This window comes from Oryctolagus cuniculus, chromosome 8 (assembly GCF_051225735.1).
Source record: "Oryctolagus cuniculus isolate XC-2025 breed Fujian yellow rabbit chromosome 8, ASM5122573v1, whole genome shotgun sequence".
NCBI classification, from domain to species: Eukaryota; Metazoa; Chordata; class Mammalia; order Lagomorpha; family Leporidae; genus Oryctolagus; species Oryctolagus cuniculus.
The window spans coordinates 81,627,127-81,645,746 of record NC_142874.1 but is presented as its reverse complement, the minus strand read 5'-3'; the positions used below and the strand labels follow the sequence as shown (position 1 = coordinate 81,645,746).

Below are 18,620 nucleotides of genomic sequence, written 5' to 3'. Positions count from 1 at the left end.
TCTTTGTGCCTTCATTTCTGTGACTCTGTATTGTGTTTCCTGTAGACTGGACTTTTTTTTTTTTTTTTAAAAAGGATTTATTTTTTCTTTTTTTGAATTTTACTTAATTATACAAGTTTCATGTATTTCATATATACAGATTGAGGAACATAGTGATACTTCCCACCTCACCCTGACTCCTGCTCATGCTTCAACCCTTCTTCCTCCTCCCTCTCTCATTCCCACTCTTAAATTTTACAAAGATCTATTTTCATCTTACTTAATGATCATTTACACTAAGTAAAAGATTTCAACAACTAGTATGAAGAAGAAAACACTTTCTCAAAGTAGGAGACAAAGTCTATAAACAATCATCAAATCTCAAAATGTCCATTTCAGGTACTCTATTAGTTAGCTCGGATCAGGGAAAGCATATGATATCTGTCTTTTTGGGACTGGTTTATTTCACTAAGTATAATGGTTTTCAGTTGTGTCCACCTTGTTACAAAATAAAGGATTTTTTTTTTTTTTTTACAGCTGAGTAGTGCTCCATAGTGTACATATACCATAATTTCTTTATCCAGTCAACAGTTGATGGACATCTGGGTTGATTTCACATCTTAGCTATTGTGAATTATACTGTGATGAACATGGGGATACAGATAACTCTTGCAGATGCTGATTTCTTTTGGTTTTGGTAAATTCCCAGGAGTGGGATAGCTGGATCATATGGTGAGTCTATATTCAGATTTCTGAGGTGTGTCCATACTGTCTTCCACAGTGTCTGTACCAGTTTACATTTCTACCAACAGTGGATTAGGGTACCTTTTCCCCCACATTCTTACCAATATTTGTATGTTGGTTTCTGTATGAAAGCCATTCTAACTGGAGTGATGTGAAACCTCATTGTGCTTTTGATTTGCATTTTCCTGATGGCTAGTGATCCTAAGCATTTTTTCAAGTGTCTTTTGGCCATTTTACTTTCCTTTCTTGAAAAATCCCTGTTCAAGTCCTTTGCCCATTTCTTACCTGGATTGTTTGTTTTGTTGTTGTTAAAATTCTTGGGCTCTTTATAGATTCTGGACATTAACCCTTTATTCATGGCATAGTTTGCAAATATTTTCTTGCATTCTGTCTGTTGTGTCTTCACTTTGCTGAGCGTTTCTTTTGCAGTGCAGAAGCTCCTCAGCTTGATCTAATCCCATTTGTCAATTTTGGCTTTGATTGCCTGTGCTTCTGGGATCTTTTCCAAGAAGTCTTTGCCCACACCAATGCCTTGCAGGGTTTCCCTAATGTTCTCTAGTAATTTGATGGTATAGGTCGTAGAATTATGTCTTTGACTCATTTTGAGTGTTCTTTTGTGTAAGGTGTAAGGTAGGCTTCTAGTTTCATACCTCTGCATGAGGAGATCCAGTTTCCTCAGCACCATTTGTTGAAGAGACTGTCCTTGCTCCAGGGATTGATTTTAGCTCCTTTGTTGAAGCTAAGTTGGTTGTAGATGTATGGATTGATTTCTGGAGTTTCTAATCTGTTCCATTGGTCTACCTGTCTTTGTGCCAGTACCAGGCTGTTTTGATTATAACTGCCCTTGAAATCAGGTATTGTGATGCCTCCAGCTTTGCTTTTGTTGTGTAAGATTGCTTTAGCTATTCAGGGTCTCTTGTGTTTCCATATGAATTTTAGCATCGTTTTTTTTCTAGATCTGCAAAGAATGTTGTTGGTATTTTCATTGGGATCACATTGAATCTGTAAATTGCTTTTGTTAGTAAGGACATTTTGATGATGTTGTTTCTTTCAATGCATGAACATTGAAGATTTTTCCATTTTAAATGTCTTCTTCTATTTCTTTCTTCAGTGTTTTGTAATTTTCATTGTAGAGATCTTTGACATCCTTCATTAAATTTATTCTAATGTATTTAATTCTTTTTGGAGCTATTGTGAATGGGACTGATCTTTCTGTTCTTTCTCAGCCATGACATTATTTGTGTATGCAAAGACTACTGATTTTTCTGTGTTGATTTTATATCCTGCCACTTTACCAAACTCTTTTATGAATTCCAATAGTTTCTTGGTGGAGTCATTTTGATCCCATACCGGACATTTTGACATAACGTTGTGACTAAATTCAGGTAATAATTTTTGTCATAAATATGTCATAATGGGGCCAGTGTTGAGGCACAGTGGGTTGATTTTGACACTGGTATCCCATATAGGAATGCTGGTTTGATCCCTGGCCGTTCCTCTTCTGTATATAAAGTTAATTAAAAATGAATCTTAATTAAGAATGTGATGGAAGAGGGATTAGGAGATGGGACAGGATTGGGGGTGGGAGAGTGGTTATGGGAGGAAGAACCACTATATTCCTAATTATACCTATGAAATTTGCATGCATTAAATAAAAGCTTTCTAAAAAAGTAGTTATTTATTTGAAAGAGAAAGGAAGTGATCTTACATCTCCTGGTTCACTCCTCAAATGCACAAAACAGCTGGGGCTGGGCCAGGCTGAAGTCAATAGACAGGAATTCCATTTGGGTCTCCCATATGGGTCACAGGAACCCACATTCTGGGACTATAATCTGCTGCCTCCCAGATGCCTCAGCTGTAAGCTTGTTGGGAAGTAGGGGATCTGGGACTTGAACTGGCACTCAGATATATCTGGGATGCTGGCATCCCAAGTGGTGGCTTAACTTGCTGCTCCACAATACCTCCCTCTTTGCTGATTTTTGTTTAACCAGTTACTCTATTACAAGTTACAAAATGGTGATTTTTCCAATTCCTCAAGCTCCTTTGTATTCATTAACTAAGCTTCTTCTAGTAGAGTTCCCCTTATGAACCAGGGCTATCTGTTACTCTGAATATAGTTTCATGGGGAATAGACATAATCAATACTTAGCCCATTACCAATTTTTGGGTAAAGAATTGGTATAATATTCACCTCAACTCCTCAACTGGTGGAAAATGTGTCTGCTTTTTGTTTTGAATATCAGGAACTTTATATATTCAAGTGTGTCAATCAAGTATACTGTTCTTTATGATGCTGTGACAGATTGTATTTCCCAAAGACAACAAAGAGATACAGAGAGAGGACTAAGGAGTCTTGATTTTTCTACTCCTTGGTTGTTTTAGTTTGGGCCCCAGACACATCCAACTTTCTTAAAAATTAATTATTTATTTGAAAGGGAGAGAGAGGGAGAGAGGAAAAGAGGGAGAGAGGGAGAGAGGGAGAGAGGGAGAGAGAGAGAAACCATCTAACCACTTGTGGTTCACTACCCAATGTCCTCAACAGCCAGGGCTGGGTTAGGCTAAAGCCAGAAAGCAGGAACTCCATCTGGGTCTTCCACATGGGTCCCAGGGATGTAAGTAATTGAGCCATCACCACTGCCTCCCAGGGTGCACCTCAGCAGGAAGCTGGGATTGGAAATCCAACAGGGGGTTGATCACAGGCACACTGATACAGGATGTATGTATCCCAAGTGGGGTCTTAACCACAATTTCGAACACTTGCTGCATGTCCAGCTTTTGAAGTGCTTAATTCATGCTAACTGGAATAGAAAACAGCATCAATTAGAAACTGAAGATTTGTGAGAGAAGTGAATGTGTTAAGCTAAGTTTGGTGTGTTTCTTTTTTTCTAGAGCCACAGTTACTAGAATAGATGCTTTGATGAGGTTGGCCTTTGGGAGTCTCCCTAAGAACACTCCTGTGTCCTTTGGAACAGTCTCAGTGCTCTTGGGTAACTTCCTTGCTTTCTGGTATGAGATGATATTCTAAGCTCATCGTATACGTTCTCTGCCTCAGATCTGAAATCAGCCTTTTCCCTAAAGAGCCCTGATTCTTTTACTTGGGGAATGGTATTTAGGGTTCAAAATCTGAGCATTATGAGAGCATGGAGTGCAACACATTACAATGGGAATATTAGAATTGGTCATAATAAAATATTTCCATATGTTTTCCAAAAACAGAATTGAAAGGCAAATAATGAAGCTCAGTCGAATGGACAAGAAGAATACTTAAATTCCAAAAAAATTAAAATACAAGCGATTTGAAAAAGATGCAATAGGAATAAACAGTAATTATTGAACAATATTCAGCTTCCTAAGAATAAAAAAATAGAATAAAAAGTTGTTGTTTGGCACATAAGATACCCACATGCCGTATCAGAGCACCTAAGTTGGATTCCCAGCTCTGTCACCTGACTAGCTTCCTTCCAGTTCAGATCCATGGAGATAGCAAGGATGGCTTAAGTAATTGGGTTTCTCCCACCCATGTGTGAGATTATGAATTGTGTTCCCAGCTTTGGCCCCAGTCTACCCCCAGCAGTTGGGAAGTGAACAAATTCATGGGAACTCTCTCTCTTTCTCTCTTCCCGCCCCCCAAGAAAAAGAAAAGAAAAAAGAAAAAAAGAGAATATATACTATCTTTCCTTTTTAAATTTGTAGATTTTCTTTAAAAAAAGAAAAAGCTCAGTGCTGACAAGAATCCAGTAAAATTGTAATCTTGCACACACTGATAAAAATGTCACCTGGTTACTAGCTTCCTGATAAGTGATTTAGCAATACGAATTAGGAGTCAAAAAGTTCAAGCCATTTGTAGTGGGTACAGTCTAAGATCCTGTAACACAGAGATACCAAAATGAAGTTTCATTCGAAAAACAAATTTGTGGCCGGTGCCGCGGCTCACTAGGCTAATCCTCCGCCTTGTGGCGCCGGCACACCGGGTTCTAGTCCCAGTCGGGGCACCGGATTCTGTCCCGGTTGCCCCTCTTCCAGGCCAGCTCTCTGCTGTGGCTAGGGAGTGCAGTGGAGGATGGCCCAAGTGCTTGGGCCCTGCACCCCATGGGAGACTAGGATAAGTACCTGGCTCCTGCCATCGGATCAGCGCGGTGCGCCGGCCGCAGTGGCCATTGGAGGGTGAACCAATGGCAAAGGAAGACCTTTCTCTCTGTCTCTCTCTCTCTCTCACTGTCCACTCTGCCTGTCAAACAAACAAACAAACAAACAAATTTGTTTTTCACTCATGCAACATTCTAGAGTGAGTGGTCTGGGCTGGGAGCTCCACTTTCTGTTGTAATCATTTAGGGGTCTTGTTTTCTTCCTTTCATTGGCTTTGCCATTCCTTAAGTGTTAAAGCTGTGTTGTTAAAGCCAGGTTGCAGGAAAGTCTATATTCAAGCTCTCACAGAAGGAAAAAAAAGAAGTGTAGGAAAAGCTATTTTCTTTTAAGCAAGAGAGTTGGAATTCAGCTCACAAGGCCACCCTTTGTTGCAAGGGAAGTTGGGTGTTGTAGTCTTTGGGCAGGCAGCTGTATTTCTAGTCCAAACACCAATACTCTGCAATAAGACCAGATCCTTTGATTCAATAATTCATTTTCTGATAATTCTTCCTAGTGAAATAAAGGAATTACAGAAAACAAATGATAAGTACTTAATAAACAATAGCCCAGCCAGGGAGAATAAAGCTCATTTTGCTACTTACTACAGAAGAAAGCTACTTGTGAAACATATGTGCCATTTGATTGGATGGTTTCAGGTGATGTAGTAAGACATTAGAGAGACGAGAAACTATGCGAAGGTTTTAAGGAAAAGAGGATTCAGCGTGAGAGGAGCGTTCTGTGAGCTGTTTGGATTCCAAGTGTAAGTCGTCCAGGAGAAAGATCCCTGTGGCGGCTTGGACTCCAAGGCAAGCAGTGGTAGTGATGGTCTTTTGAATATTAAACTTTTGTTATTTTGGGTTTTTGGAGGAGCATTTTCTTTGTGAGGCCAAATTTCCTATTTTACTTAGCTCAATGTAGTAAGAAATATTGATGAGAGATCCCTCTGTTGGTACAGATGGATACCTGAAAAGCAATATTTTCTTTTCTTTTTTTTTAATTTAATTTTTAAGGGAAACCCGTCAGACTGGAGGGAAGGGGTGAAGAAGGAAAAGAGGGAGAAGGAGAGCGTAAGAGAGAGATCAAAGAGAGAGTGAGAGAAAGATCAAGAGACACAGAGAGAGATCTGGAGAGAGCTCTTTTATTTTTTTAAGTTAAAGTCTCTATCTTTTATAACGATTCTATTATTTATTTATTTGAGAGGTAGAGTTACAGACAGAGAGAGGGAGAAACAGAGAGAGAGGGCTTCCATCCACTGGCTCACTCCCCAAGTGGCTGCAACTGCCAGAGCTGAGCTGATCCAAAGCCAGGATCCAGGAGCTTCTTCCAGGTCTCCCAGGCTGGTGCAGGGGCCCAAGGACTTGGGCTGTCTTCTACTGCTTTCCCAGGCCATAGCACAGAACTAGAAAGGAAGTGGAGTAGCCAGGACTTGTACCAGAGTCCGTATGGGATGCTGGCACCAAGGCAGAGGCTCAGCCCACTCTGCCACAGCGCCAGTCCCAAAGAAATATATTCAAATGGCCAAAGTTAATTATATTTTTTAAATTAAAGGTCAGAAAGATCCCAAGAAATTCAAACAAGAAAGTACTTCTATAGTAGAAAAATATGTACTTTTAATTTCCTTTATCTTACTTTAACACTTAGCTCTTTTCCACAGATTAATCACAAAATATTCAAACCTTTGTTTTTCATTATTCTCTGTTCCAGGCACTTAAAGTGGTTTGTAGAGTTTTCTTCCTCTATTTTTAAAAAAGATTTATTTATTTATTTAAAAGGCAGAGTTACACAGAGAGAGGGAGCAACCGGGGTGGGGGCGGGGAGGAGAGAGAGAGAGATTTTCTGTCTGCTGGTTCACTCCTCAGATGGGTGTAATGGCCAGTGCTGTTCCAGGCCGAAGCCAGGAGCCAGGAGCTTCTTGGGGTTTCAGCCCAAGGACTTGGCCCATATTCTGCTGCTCTCCTAGTCCCTTGTACGGAGCTGGATGGTAAGTGGAGTAGCTGGGACTGAAACTGGCACCCATAATGGGATGCTGCATGACAGGTGGCAGCTTTAGCTGCTATACCACATTGCTGGCCCCATTTTCTCTTTCTTTTTAAAAAAATATGTTTTATTATTTTTGGGGCTGGTGTTGTGGCATAGCAGGTTAATTTGCCACCTGTGATGCCGACATCTCATATGGATGCCAGTTCAAGTCCCCACTGCTCCACTTCTGATCCAGCTTCCTGCTAATGCATCTAGGAAAGCAGTGAAAGATGGCCCAAGTGCTTGGGCCCCTGCCACCCCTGTGGGAGACTGCAAAAAGGCTCCTGGCTCCTGGCTTTAGCCTTGCTCAGCTCCTGTGGGCTATTGCCGCCGTCTGTGGAGTGAAACAGTATATGGAAGATCTCTATCTGTGTCTCTCCCTTTCTTTCTGTAACTCTGGTTTCAAATGAATAAATGAATAAATCTTTAAAGAACATATTTACTTGTCGCTCCCCCTCTTCGTGGAGGAACGACACAGGACCCTGCACTGTTCTTTTGTCTGCTCAGCCCTCCCCGGGTTTGCTGCTGGTTCTTCCCGGGTTGGCTACCGTCCCTTCCACCTCCGTGGAAGGGCGGTTTCCCCTGCCACTTTCCCCACTTCCGCGGGGGAGCGGCACACCGCCGGCTGGCTCTCTCGGGGGCTGCTCAGATGTTCCTCAGGTGTTCCCCTTAGATGTTCCTGGTGCATGTTGTCTCTCTCCTCCTTTATAGTCCTCTTCCACCAATCCCAACTCTGCTACCCACACGCCGAGTACGCTGCTCTCCTCCAATCAGGAGCAGGATCAGCTCCTGCAGGTCATCACTCAAGTTGGCGAGAGACAGCTGTGTAGAAGCTGTTTACTCCTCTCCCAGCGCCATATTGTGGGAGAGCAGATGCATAGAATAAGTCTTAATTCCAGTAACTTAGTCTAGTCCGAGTTGCTCCCCACAGTTCCCCCTTTCTTTTTATTTTTTGGCGTTGATACGCGCCTGTCTTCGGTGTCCCGCGGCACACACTCTGCTCTGCTTGCTAGAGTTGCCCACAGGTGCTTACAAGCCCTACCAATCAGGCAAACCGAATCCGGGTCCTCTCTTTGCCATGTTGTGAGGAGGTTTTTAGGCGCTGATGCGTGCCTGTGTTCGGTGCCCTGCAGCGCATGCTCTACTCTGCTAGAACTGCCTGCAGGTGCTTACAAGCCCTACCAATCAGGCAAACCGAATCTGAGCCTTCTCATTGCCGTATTGTGGGGAGACTTATTGATGTTGATTCGTGCCTATCTTCGGTGACCTGCAGCTCATACTCTGGTCGAGCTGCCTGCTGGTGCTTATCGCCTAATCAGGCAGACCGAATCCAAGCTCTCTCATTGCCATGTTGTGGGGAGGCCTTATTTTTCTCTATTTCTCTATCTCCGGGCATTCCTATTTCTCCTGTTTTACTTCTATCTGCCAGCATTCCTATTTCTCTCATTTTACTTCTATACTTCTGTTTCTCTTATCCCCATGGCTTCCCGGCGCCCGCCCTGCGGTGGCTTCCCGGCTCTGCGCCGCTTCAGCCCACGCTTCTCTCATCTGCGTGGCTTCCCGGCGCCCGCCCTGCGGCGGGTTCCCGGCTCTGTGCGGCTTCCCGGCTTCGTGCGCACTCCGTGGTCTCCGCGCCCTTCGCGCCCGCACCATGGCCCCGTGCCAGCCCCGCACTTCCTATCTATTAGTGCCCCGCGTGCTCTCTCTGCGCATGGCGGCTTCCGCAAATCACACAGCCTAGCTCACGTTTCCGCTTCTTGATTTTCAGTCTAAGTTCCCCAGGCTAACCTGGCGAAATCCAACCTAGCCTACGTCTCCGCTCCTGGTTTGGCTTCCCGTCTTTTGCTCCCCAGGCTAATCTGACGGATTCCAACCTGGCTTACGTCTCCGCCTCTGGTTTTAGATTTTCGCCTTTTGCTCCCCGGGCTGACTTGACGAAACCTAGCTTACGTCTCCGCCTCAGCCTGCCCCCGCGGCTTCATCCTCCTAACATTTTTCTCTATCCGGTATGTTTCCTAACTTTTCTTCCAACAATATTCCCCTCTCATTTCTCCTGGCTTCTCCCCACAGTCCGTATCCAAGTCTAAGTTTCCTCCAGCTTTCACTTTCGCTTTCAATCCTAACTTCTTCCGGCACTTTTTCCGTCCGGCTTTTCCCTAGGCTCTTCCCTAGTCTCTCTCTCCGGTATTTTCCCACTTCTTCCCGCTTCTTCCCTCCTAGGTTTCTTATCCGAGTCACGGCACCATTATGTCGCTCCCCCTCTTCGTGGAGGAACGACACAGGACCCTGCGCTGTTCTTTTGTCTGCTCGGCCCTCCCCGGGTTTGCTGCTGGTTCTTCCCGGGTTGGCTACCATCCCTTCCACCTCCGTGGAAGGGCGGTTCCCCCTGCCACTTTCCCCACTTCCGCGGGGGAGCGGCACACCGCCGGCCGGCTCTCTTGAGGGCTGCTCAGATGTTCCTCAGATGTTCCCCTTAGATGTTCCTGGTGCATGTTGTCTCTCTCCTCCTTTATAGTCCTCTTCCACCAATCCCAACTCTGCTACCCACACGCCGAGTACGCTGCTCTCCTCCAATCAGGAGCAGGATCAGCTCCTGCAGGTCATCACTCAAGTTGGTGAGAGACAGCTGTGTAGAAGCTGTTTACTCCTCTCCCAGCGCCATATTGTGGGAGAGCAGATGCATAGAATAAGTCTTAATTCCAGTAACTTAGTCTAGTCCGAATTGCTCCCCACATTTACTTATTTCTTTATTTATCTTCATGTATTTTAAAGCTAGCGAGAGAAGCAGTGCCTTCGCTGCTGTGTCACAGTGCCCACCCCTACATATAATATTTAAGTCATTTTATTAGTTTTGAACCAAGTGTGTGATATTTTCCTGAGAATGTGACTAGGATGCTTGGAACTATGGGATACAATATGAGATTTCATTTAATTTTTGTTTGATCTCTACTGAAAATAAGTCCTACAAAGAATGAAGCTGAATCTCCTGATACTCTGTAATCTGTTTCTACCCACAGAATACCCCTGACACCAAATGTGTAGGTTGATTATACCAAGAAATTTTTAAGTTACCCAGTGGTATCTAAGACACCACAGAATAAGGGCTCAGTCCCACAAGATTGCCCCCACCTTCAAATGTCAGTCACAGGTAAGGGGTCCCAGGTCACCCACACTTCTGTCCAACCTTGCAACAAAATAGATTTTTTTTTCATAACTCTCCCCTCAGGTTTGACAGTTCACAGTAATTGCTCACAAAGTTCAAGGAAACACACTACTAGCTATGAGTGAGGCTGGAAGGGCCCCAGGTGCCAGAGCTCCTTCCCCTGCAGGGTTTGGGGTACACCAGTGTCCTGGAACACGGGTGTACTCACTGCCCCTTGCCCCAGTGTTTTCAGAACTCTGTTGTGTAGGGATTCCACTGCGGTTCCATTATGTAGCCATGACTCATTAAATCACTGGTCACTGATAGTTGACTCAATCTCCTGCCCTCTTTCCTCCCTGGAGATGAGTGAGGCTCAAATTCCAACCTTCTCATTCCTGGTTGGTTTATTGGGCAACTAACGCTTACCCTCAAGCTCCACAGGGTGGGCTCCTCTTCAGCAACCAAGAGTCCATCAAAGCACAGATCAGGTTTGGTTGAAAAGGGATTATAACAGGCTGGTGCCATGGCTCACTAGGCTAATCCTCCGCCTGTGGCGCTGGCACCCTGGGTTCTAGTCCTGGTTGGGGTGCCGGATTCTGTCCCGGTTGCCCCTCTTCCAGGCCAGCTTTCTGCTGTGGCCCGGGAGTGCAGTGGAGGATGGCCCAAGTCCTTGGGCCCTGCACCCCATGGGAGACCAGGATAAGCACCTGGCTCCTGCCTTTGGATCAGCGCGGTGTGCCGGCCGCGGCAGCCATTGGAGGGTGAACCAATGGCAAAGGAAGACCTTTCTCTCTGTCTCTCTCTCTCACTGTCCTCTCTGCCTGTAAAAAACAAACAAACAAACAAACAAAAAAACAAAATTTGCTCACCTTGCCTCATCACTTAAGGAATTATAAACGTTATTAGGTGCTTTAAACAGTGATGATCAAATATTTGTATTTGTTATCACAATATTAGACTCAATTTATTCTCACTATTTATTGAGCACTTATGTTTAAGTCACTGAGAATGATACTAAAAAGCATATCCTATATGTTCATAAACTAATTAGGGATCTATCCAAAATACAGTTGATAAATCAAGTGTATAGGAACTAATGCAGTTAAAACCAGATATTCTCCTTATTCCCCTTTTGTGCTAGGCTTATATATGTTCCAAAAAATGGTTACTGAATGAATGAATGCAAGCATGAATAGAAGATCCCTACTTTCTCCCACTTACTTGTCTGGGTCTTTCAGTCCTGAGTATTTCTGTTGGACTGTACGGGAGACCCCTCAGAATGGAATTATTGTATATTGTGTTGAATCCAGCACTTGCTTCTCTGAGATCCTCCGTGAACCCAGCTAAGTGGTGACTATTTTAAAAAACAACACAAGAACTATCAATATTTTACTTAAGTGTTTATTTCTTTTTATTTGAATGTCAGAGAGACACAGAGAAATCTTCCATCCACTGGTTCAATCCCCAAGTGCCCATAACAGCCAGGGTTGGCCAGGGTGAAGTCAGGAGTCAGGAATTAAATCCGGGTCACCTATATGGGTGGTAGGGATCCAACTCCTTGAAATGAAATAGGCAGACATACAGGCTAAAATTGTTAGATTTGTGAACTGGAAGACCATGCCTTTGCCACACCCCTGTCTGACCTCATGTCCCTACCTGATGCCTTTGCCATGCCCCTGTGTGGTCTCATGCCTCTACCTGGCCACACCTGGGTGCCCACCAGCCTATCAGGTTAATTAACCACTCCCCTTTGGAAGTGGGTTAAAAGCCGGGACATGGTGTGGCCTGGCCCGCTCTTCTTCCCTGGCCTCTTGTCAGGAGGGGTCTTGCTGTAGCCCCACGCCTCCAGGGTGCATGGCCTTTGGGCCATATGCTCTAGGCTTCCTGGCCCAGATACAGGCCTAGATGCTCTTCCACGTGGCTGGTTCCTGGTGCTTGGTATGAACCCCAATTTACCTCTCTCTCTTAAATAAAGCTCTCACTCTCCTATGCATCTTTCTCACTAAATAAAAGCTTAAAACGTACCATGCTGCTGGTATCTGTGCTGGTATTTAGAATTCTATTCTAAATATTAGGCAAGAACCCTCTTGGGCTTATTAATATTCGGGATTTAGTAACAAGCCCGTGGTGAAATCATAAGGCACCCCAAATTCCGGTAGCACATGTGGCACCCCGGATAGTACTTCTAGAGAACTTTAAGGGGCCACATTTCAGTGAAAATTTTAGGGGGTCTTCGATTTCAGAACCATCACCTGCTGCTTGCTAGTGTGCATTAGCAGGAAGCTAGGACTCGAACCCAGGCACTCTGATGGAGGATACAGGTGTCCTGAATACCCCCCAAAACACTGGTATTTTATGACTTAAATACACCCAAACACTCTTGCACACATATACCTATACATAAAATGACAGGTGGTGGTGGTAGTGTTTGCAGATGAAATCACTCCCACTGTCCTGGCATCCTGACAGTAGCTCATTCCTCAGCTTCGCTGAGCCAGGCTTCCCATAGATCTGATAATTCCAGGAGGCAAACAAATCCCAGGGCTTTCTCTTGCTTATTTCTTTCCGTCTGTCAGAAACAGAAGAAATCAGGCTCCCCAAAAATGTCTAATGAGAGAACAGCTCCCTACTCCATACCACCTGCTTAAATGCAAGCCTAAGGCATAGGAATGATGCAACGCGTGAGTGTGGAAGAGGCTGGCGGAGGGGCTGTCACGTCTGGCTGATCTGATGTCAGAGCAGATCATGTGGTGCTCCGTGGGCAGCTGGGACTGGCCCGCGGGAAGCACATGGATTACGGTCTGAGCCTGTAATGGGAAAGTCGGTTCCTGGGCTGCTGTCTCATAGATATCAGCCGGCAAGGAAGCTGGGGGCTCAGCTCCGAGTCCCCTCCTGCTGCGTGGCTCACAGGCACATTCAGAGAGAAACTGCCGCTCCCTGTAAGTGCTTAAAGAAAAGTCTTTATTCAGAGTATTTTGGAAACGGGGGAGGAAGTGTTAGTGTTGATGGGGGTGCTGGAAGCCTTTTGTAAAACACTCTCCCGGGATCTGGGCTGGGCAGCCTTGCTTTCCATGGGCTCTGGAGTTCAAAGGCAGCACTGATGTGCAAATGTCCCTTGGCTCTAATTTTGGTTTGTTCTCTGAGTGGCGGCTTTTTTTGTTTGTTTGTTTGTTTAAATTTGTGTTTTTTGTTTTTGTAATTTTAGGGCAGATTTTTTAGATCTGGTTAATGTGAATTGATTTGGTGCTCTCCGTAAAGCAAGCAGAGAGAGGAAAGAGAGGGTGGTGGCTCTGTTGGTCGGAATCACTCACTGCTTGTGTTAAGATATTTTGCTGTGTTTGTGCCGGTTGAGCGTTGAGTGGCTGCCACCTCTTCTCTGCTTTGGGTGAGGATGTGCTGCGAGATTAATCAGGGGAACCAGCAGTGAGCAAATTTGATTAGGTTTTGGTAAATAGCAGTGCTGTTAGTAGATTGCCTTTTTATGGTCAGAATTTATATAAAATAGTGTCAGCTGGCAGAACAGGTGCTGGCAGTTTGAGAATGATGGAGTTTGCTCTCCCTTATCCCATCAATCGAATTGTCTTTCCTGCTTCTAAAAGCCTAATTAAAGAGGGGTGTATGAGGTACAGATTTCCAAGCATTGTTGGTTTGGTTTTTGGTTTTTGGCTAGTAACAATCACCACGTTCCCACACTCATGCATCAACGAATGAGCCTCACCTCTCTGATGTTTAGGTGTGGCTTTTTTGGAGAGCAAAGGAATACATCCAATAATAATCTTGCTTTTCAGCATATAACACTACATTTTTTTAGAGACTGACAATAAACATGTGTGTGGTTGGAAGGAGAGGTAAAAGGCAGTTTAAGATAACAGATTGTTTACTTTGAACACATGATAGAGTTTTAGGTCAAGATATACTGTGTTCCCTTGAAAGACAGCAGGCAATTAGGCTATGTCTTTAAGCACTGGAAAATATATTTGTATGCAGTACTTAAGGTATAATCTCCTGTCTTTTTTGCTGAGTCTCTGCATGTAAGCTTTGAGGCCAAGGACTCGCCACAGAGATATTTAAGCATTGTTGAAACTTTTGGGTGGGAAAGATGATGGGATGGGAGCAGAGGTCTGTTCATTTTCTATAGCCCTTTGCAATGGGTGGTTTCAGTTGCAGAACACCAAACAACAGGCAAGCGCTTGCCCCACCCATACTGTTGTGAACATAGATTTTGCTGTTGCCATTTTATTCCACTGAGCTGCCTTAGCGCCAGTGCAGAGAGGATTCTGATTCATTATGTGAGCCCTGGATGTTACAGGTACAAGCCATAGAAAATGAAGAGCCCACCCACCCTGCCCCACTTTGTCCTCCATCTCCAGTGTTGAGTAGAGCTGAATTTATCCTGGAAAGGGTCTCATAATATTGCTTGTAATTTTGTGAGCCACTTCAAGTATCTGAACACAGGGCGGGACTGCTTTCAGAGGTCCTCTTCCTGACCCAGCTCTCTCTGCCTTCTCTGATCAGCCCTAGACCACACCTCCTTTTTTGGCCACATGCCAAAGACAGTACAGTGTCTGTGAAGAAGAAGCTGGCAAAATGATGGTCATACTTGGGCACATTGGTTTCTTGGTCCTAAAACTGAGGAGCCCTTATGTATCTGCAGACACGTACCACCTGCTTCCTCAGGTAGAGGTGCCCATTTATGGCGATTTTAGAATTTTTCTCCAAACATCAATACATTACTATAAAAAGAAACAGAAGAATGTGATCCATTTCTCTTACAAGCTCTGCATAATGTTTGTCTTAATTGACACTCTAAGTAACCCATGTTTAACCCAGAAGGGCCATCTATACCCCTCACTTCTACTTTTCAGGGAAGGCAGTTAGGAGCTCAGAGCTGGAGCAGATCCTAGGGCCTGACAGTACATCCCTGTATCTTACAGGGGAGAAAAGTGGCCAGAGTTACATATCTGATGGGTGACAGTCAGGATCAGAACCTGCATCCATTGACTCCCAGCCCAGTGCTCCTCTTGTGCTCACATAGTTTAAGAGAGCATGTTCCTACAGATTACATTTTTCAATGTCAGATTATTTTGCATTTTATTTAAAATGCTGTGCTAGTATGCTAGTAACAGGATAGTAAAATCGCTGCATTTTCTTGTTCGTTCCAAAGAATGTCTTGAAATAGACTCAAAAGTCTTTAAAAAAGAAAATTAAGTTCTGTTTTCTTAGGAGAATAGCATGAATATATCCTTTGTGGATTGTGTGATATGATCTCAAGTGTCTGATCACTAGTGTTCCAATCTTGGCTTAAGGGGAACAGGGCTACCCCAACTAAAAGGGGGGTTATTGTTCAGTTATGGAGACTCATGCACCATGAGAACATTTAGAAGTATCATTTCATTTGAATGGTTTTTGAGGCCTATTCATGGTGACGTGTTTGAAAATATTTAAAATGTCTAATTGAACTTATAGTCTGATTAATTTTCCTCTTTACATTAATGCTAGGCCTACGAGAGATTTTCAAAAAATAGTTATTGATTGAACGACAGCATAGAATCTTTCAATGCATGCTTATGAGAATAATGATATTTATTTTTTAAGAATAATGATATTTAAAAGGTAGTCCAACATAATGCTATTCCATAATGTTATTCGAGTACCCATCTGATAATTATTCAGTCTGATTTGGGTCAGAACGAAATTCACATATTTGCTTGAAATCAAACAATATACATAAATGTCATGTAAAATTCATCTATGTTGATGTGTTTCTGAAAGTAGTAAACACAAAATTAGATTGGCTGTTGTTTAATTACATTTCAGAAAACCTTGGCTACAATGCACAGCCCCTCTGGTTATATCCTTGATGTGTAGTAATCAGTTTCTACTGGTCTAGTGAGGCCTTAGTTTTGTGGTAGACATTAAACTATAGTGAGGTATTGGGAGAAATTAGTTCTTGTAGCTCTGAGTGTTTTCAGTGAGAATAACTGGACGCTGTTCTAAACAGCCTGGACTCTCTGGCTCAGGAACAAATGGCTGCATGTGTGACATTTCTAAATGGTGACATCTTCAAGAAACCTTCCAAACCATTACTTACTGTAAGATTCAGGTTAGGAAGGCGGGGTGGGGGAGAGGGAGAACCAGGAAGGGGAAATTAGGAATAACTATTTTTAATATGGACAGAAACTCCAAATAAAAATATAGCATACTTTAAAAAAGAGGTAACTAAGAAGAAATGTGAAAAAGAGGGCAAAAAAAGTCTGTAGAGGCTTAGTACTGTGCAGAGCTGCTGTATGGGTTGCAAATTTCACTTTTCAAGGTCTTGGGTGCCTTTAACCGATTCCATTTAGGCAGAAAGCACAAGCAAATATCTCTTGTTGTAAACAAAGAAACAGATTTAAGTTAATGCTAATGTGTTCACAGCCAGAGCCAAAAGCTTTTCAGGGTTATTATAACACACTGGGCTCTTAGCCCATCCATCTAAATGTCTAAAGTAGACTAAAGTTATGGATCAGTCCATTGTATTCCCCATTCCGCATGAGGGCCAGATGCTACTGTTTACTGTGTGAGTGACTTAGCTAGATGCAATGTGAAATCTGAGATTACTGTTTGGGGTCACTGGAAGTTATGGATGGATTTTTTTGATCATGTATTTAGGCTCCTACACTCCAATCTGTTTTGATTAATGCTGATTTTTTTAAATCTCTTCAGCCTAATTTACACCCAGCTGTCTAAACTATTTAGAAGGCTGGCTTCCTTGTATAAACTGTGTTTATTTATTGTCTTTTGGACATGGGTGTGATGTAGATCTTCAACACGTTTTTGTCCCAGGACTTGAGTATGAAAAAGAAGCCATGAAAAGCCACTGCACAACAACCACACTTGAAATTGTAGCTACAACACAGCCTGTGACATGATTTGGTGTAAAAACAGTTCTGTGTACATTAATTTAGGAAAAACTATTTTCTGTCCTCATTCACAAAGAAAATTCCATCATGGTTTTGTTGACATTTTAGTTTTAGATCTTCTATCCTTTAGCCTTACTGCATTTGGCTTCAGCCATTTCTATCAGATTAAGATTTTTTTGAGGAAGTGTCACAGTAATACAAACAACAACAACAACAACAATGACAACTGCTTGTCATGGCTGAGGCACTGATAACAAAGGCTAGATTAGCAAGAAAAGCAAAAACCAAATTGATTTCATGTAAGTTTTACCAACAGGGGACTCTTCGGAAATGAAGACCCAAGGCAATGGGGGAAGCCTGTGTATTTGCATGCTTAGGTTTGATGAAGAGTGGACAGTCGTGTGGACCTGTGATTGGACAAAGGGGATGAGATCGGATGGTGGTAAATAGGCAGTTTGTTTGTTTGTTTGTTTTTCCCCAGATTCTCTGCATCCCTGTGTCTCTAGAGAAAGGGACATTCCTTTCTTCCAGACATGGAGTGGGCACCTTTCCAATGAGGGTCTTATTTTTATCTATTTCAGAGGAAGGTCAGAAGGATAAGAGAAGGCAGAGGGTAACCTTTCTACATCAGAGTTTTCTCAAGTGCCACTGTGCCATGTTTTGGGGTAGCATGTTCTGAACCCATCACTGTCGTATGCTGAGCACTTTGCATATGCAAGGCCCTGAACTAACACTTCATGTATTTGTGGATATTCCATAGGTGGTAGCATGGATGGAGATTCCAGTCAGGTTTTTCTGTCTAAGGATCTGTGTCTTAGACACAGATTCTCAGGGCAGGGATTGTGGTGCAGCAGATGAAGCTGCAGCTTGAGATGCTTGCATCCCTTATTGGAGCGTGTCTGGGCCCGGATAACTGCTCTCCTGATCCAGCTTCCTGCTAATGCCTCCTGGGAGGCAGCTGATGATGATGCAGTGGCTGGGCAGATAGAGTTCCTGGCTCCTGGTTTTGGCCTGGGCCAGCCCTTGGCTGTTGTAGGCATTTGAGGGGTGAATCAGTGATGGAAGATCTCTCTCACTCTCTCTCTGCCTTTTGAGTAGATGAAAATAAGTAAGAATTTTTTAAAATAGAACTTATTTTCATTATTTTGATTATACTTTCTATAGAGATGATATATAAACTTAAATTTTGTGATAAAGAACTCTTTATATATAATAAACCAATTTGGTGTAACAGGTATTGACTTGTGGATGAGGAAAAGGTGTCTTTATTTTTTATTAGATTTCGTTAATACATTGTGGTATGATATGGTTAAAATATGGGAGATGCTTAAGGTAACATTTACCTGCTTTATAGTTCTACTGAGGGTACTTAGAAGATAGTCCTCTGCGGCAAGTTCTTAAATTATCAAATCTTAACAAAATTTTGTATTCTAGGACCTTATGTTTTAAAGCATAGTCCCAGGACTGCTGTTGTGGTGTAGTGGGTTAAGCTGCTGCCTGTGGTGCTGGTATCCTGTGTGGGCAGGGGTTTGAGAGCTGGTTGCTCCACTTTCTACCCAGTTCCCTGCTAATGCACTTGGGAAAGCATAGGAAGATGACCCAAGTGCTTAGGCCCCTGCCACTCATGTGGGAGACCTGGATGGAGTTCCAGATTCCTGGCTGTGGCCTGGTCCAACCCTGGCTGTTGAATACTTTTGGGTAGTGAATCA

General features: G+C 43.4%; 1 protein-coding gene across 31 annotated transcripts in view; it reads left to right on the top strand.

Moving 5' to 3' along the window:
- Nucleotides 1-18,620, top strand: part of ANK2 (ankyrin 2) — a 676,765-nt gene that overhangs the window by 92,705 nt on the left and 565,440 nt on the right. For 19 of the 31 annotated variants that reach the window (XM_070047720.2, XM_089302913.1, XM_089302911.1 and 16 more), the window contains exon 1: nucleotides 12,590-12,948. The exons of the other annotated variants lie outside the window; for them this stretch is intronic. The gene's annotated coding sequence lies outside the window, so the exon portion shown is untranslated. Of the gene's footprint in view, nucleotides 1-12,589; nucleotides 12,949-18,620 lie in introns of those variants that run through there. 31 annotated transcript variants of the gene reach the window in all.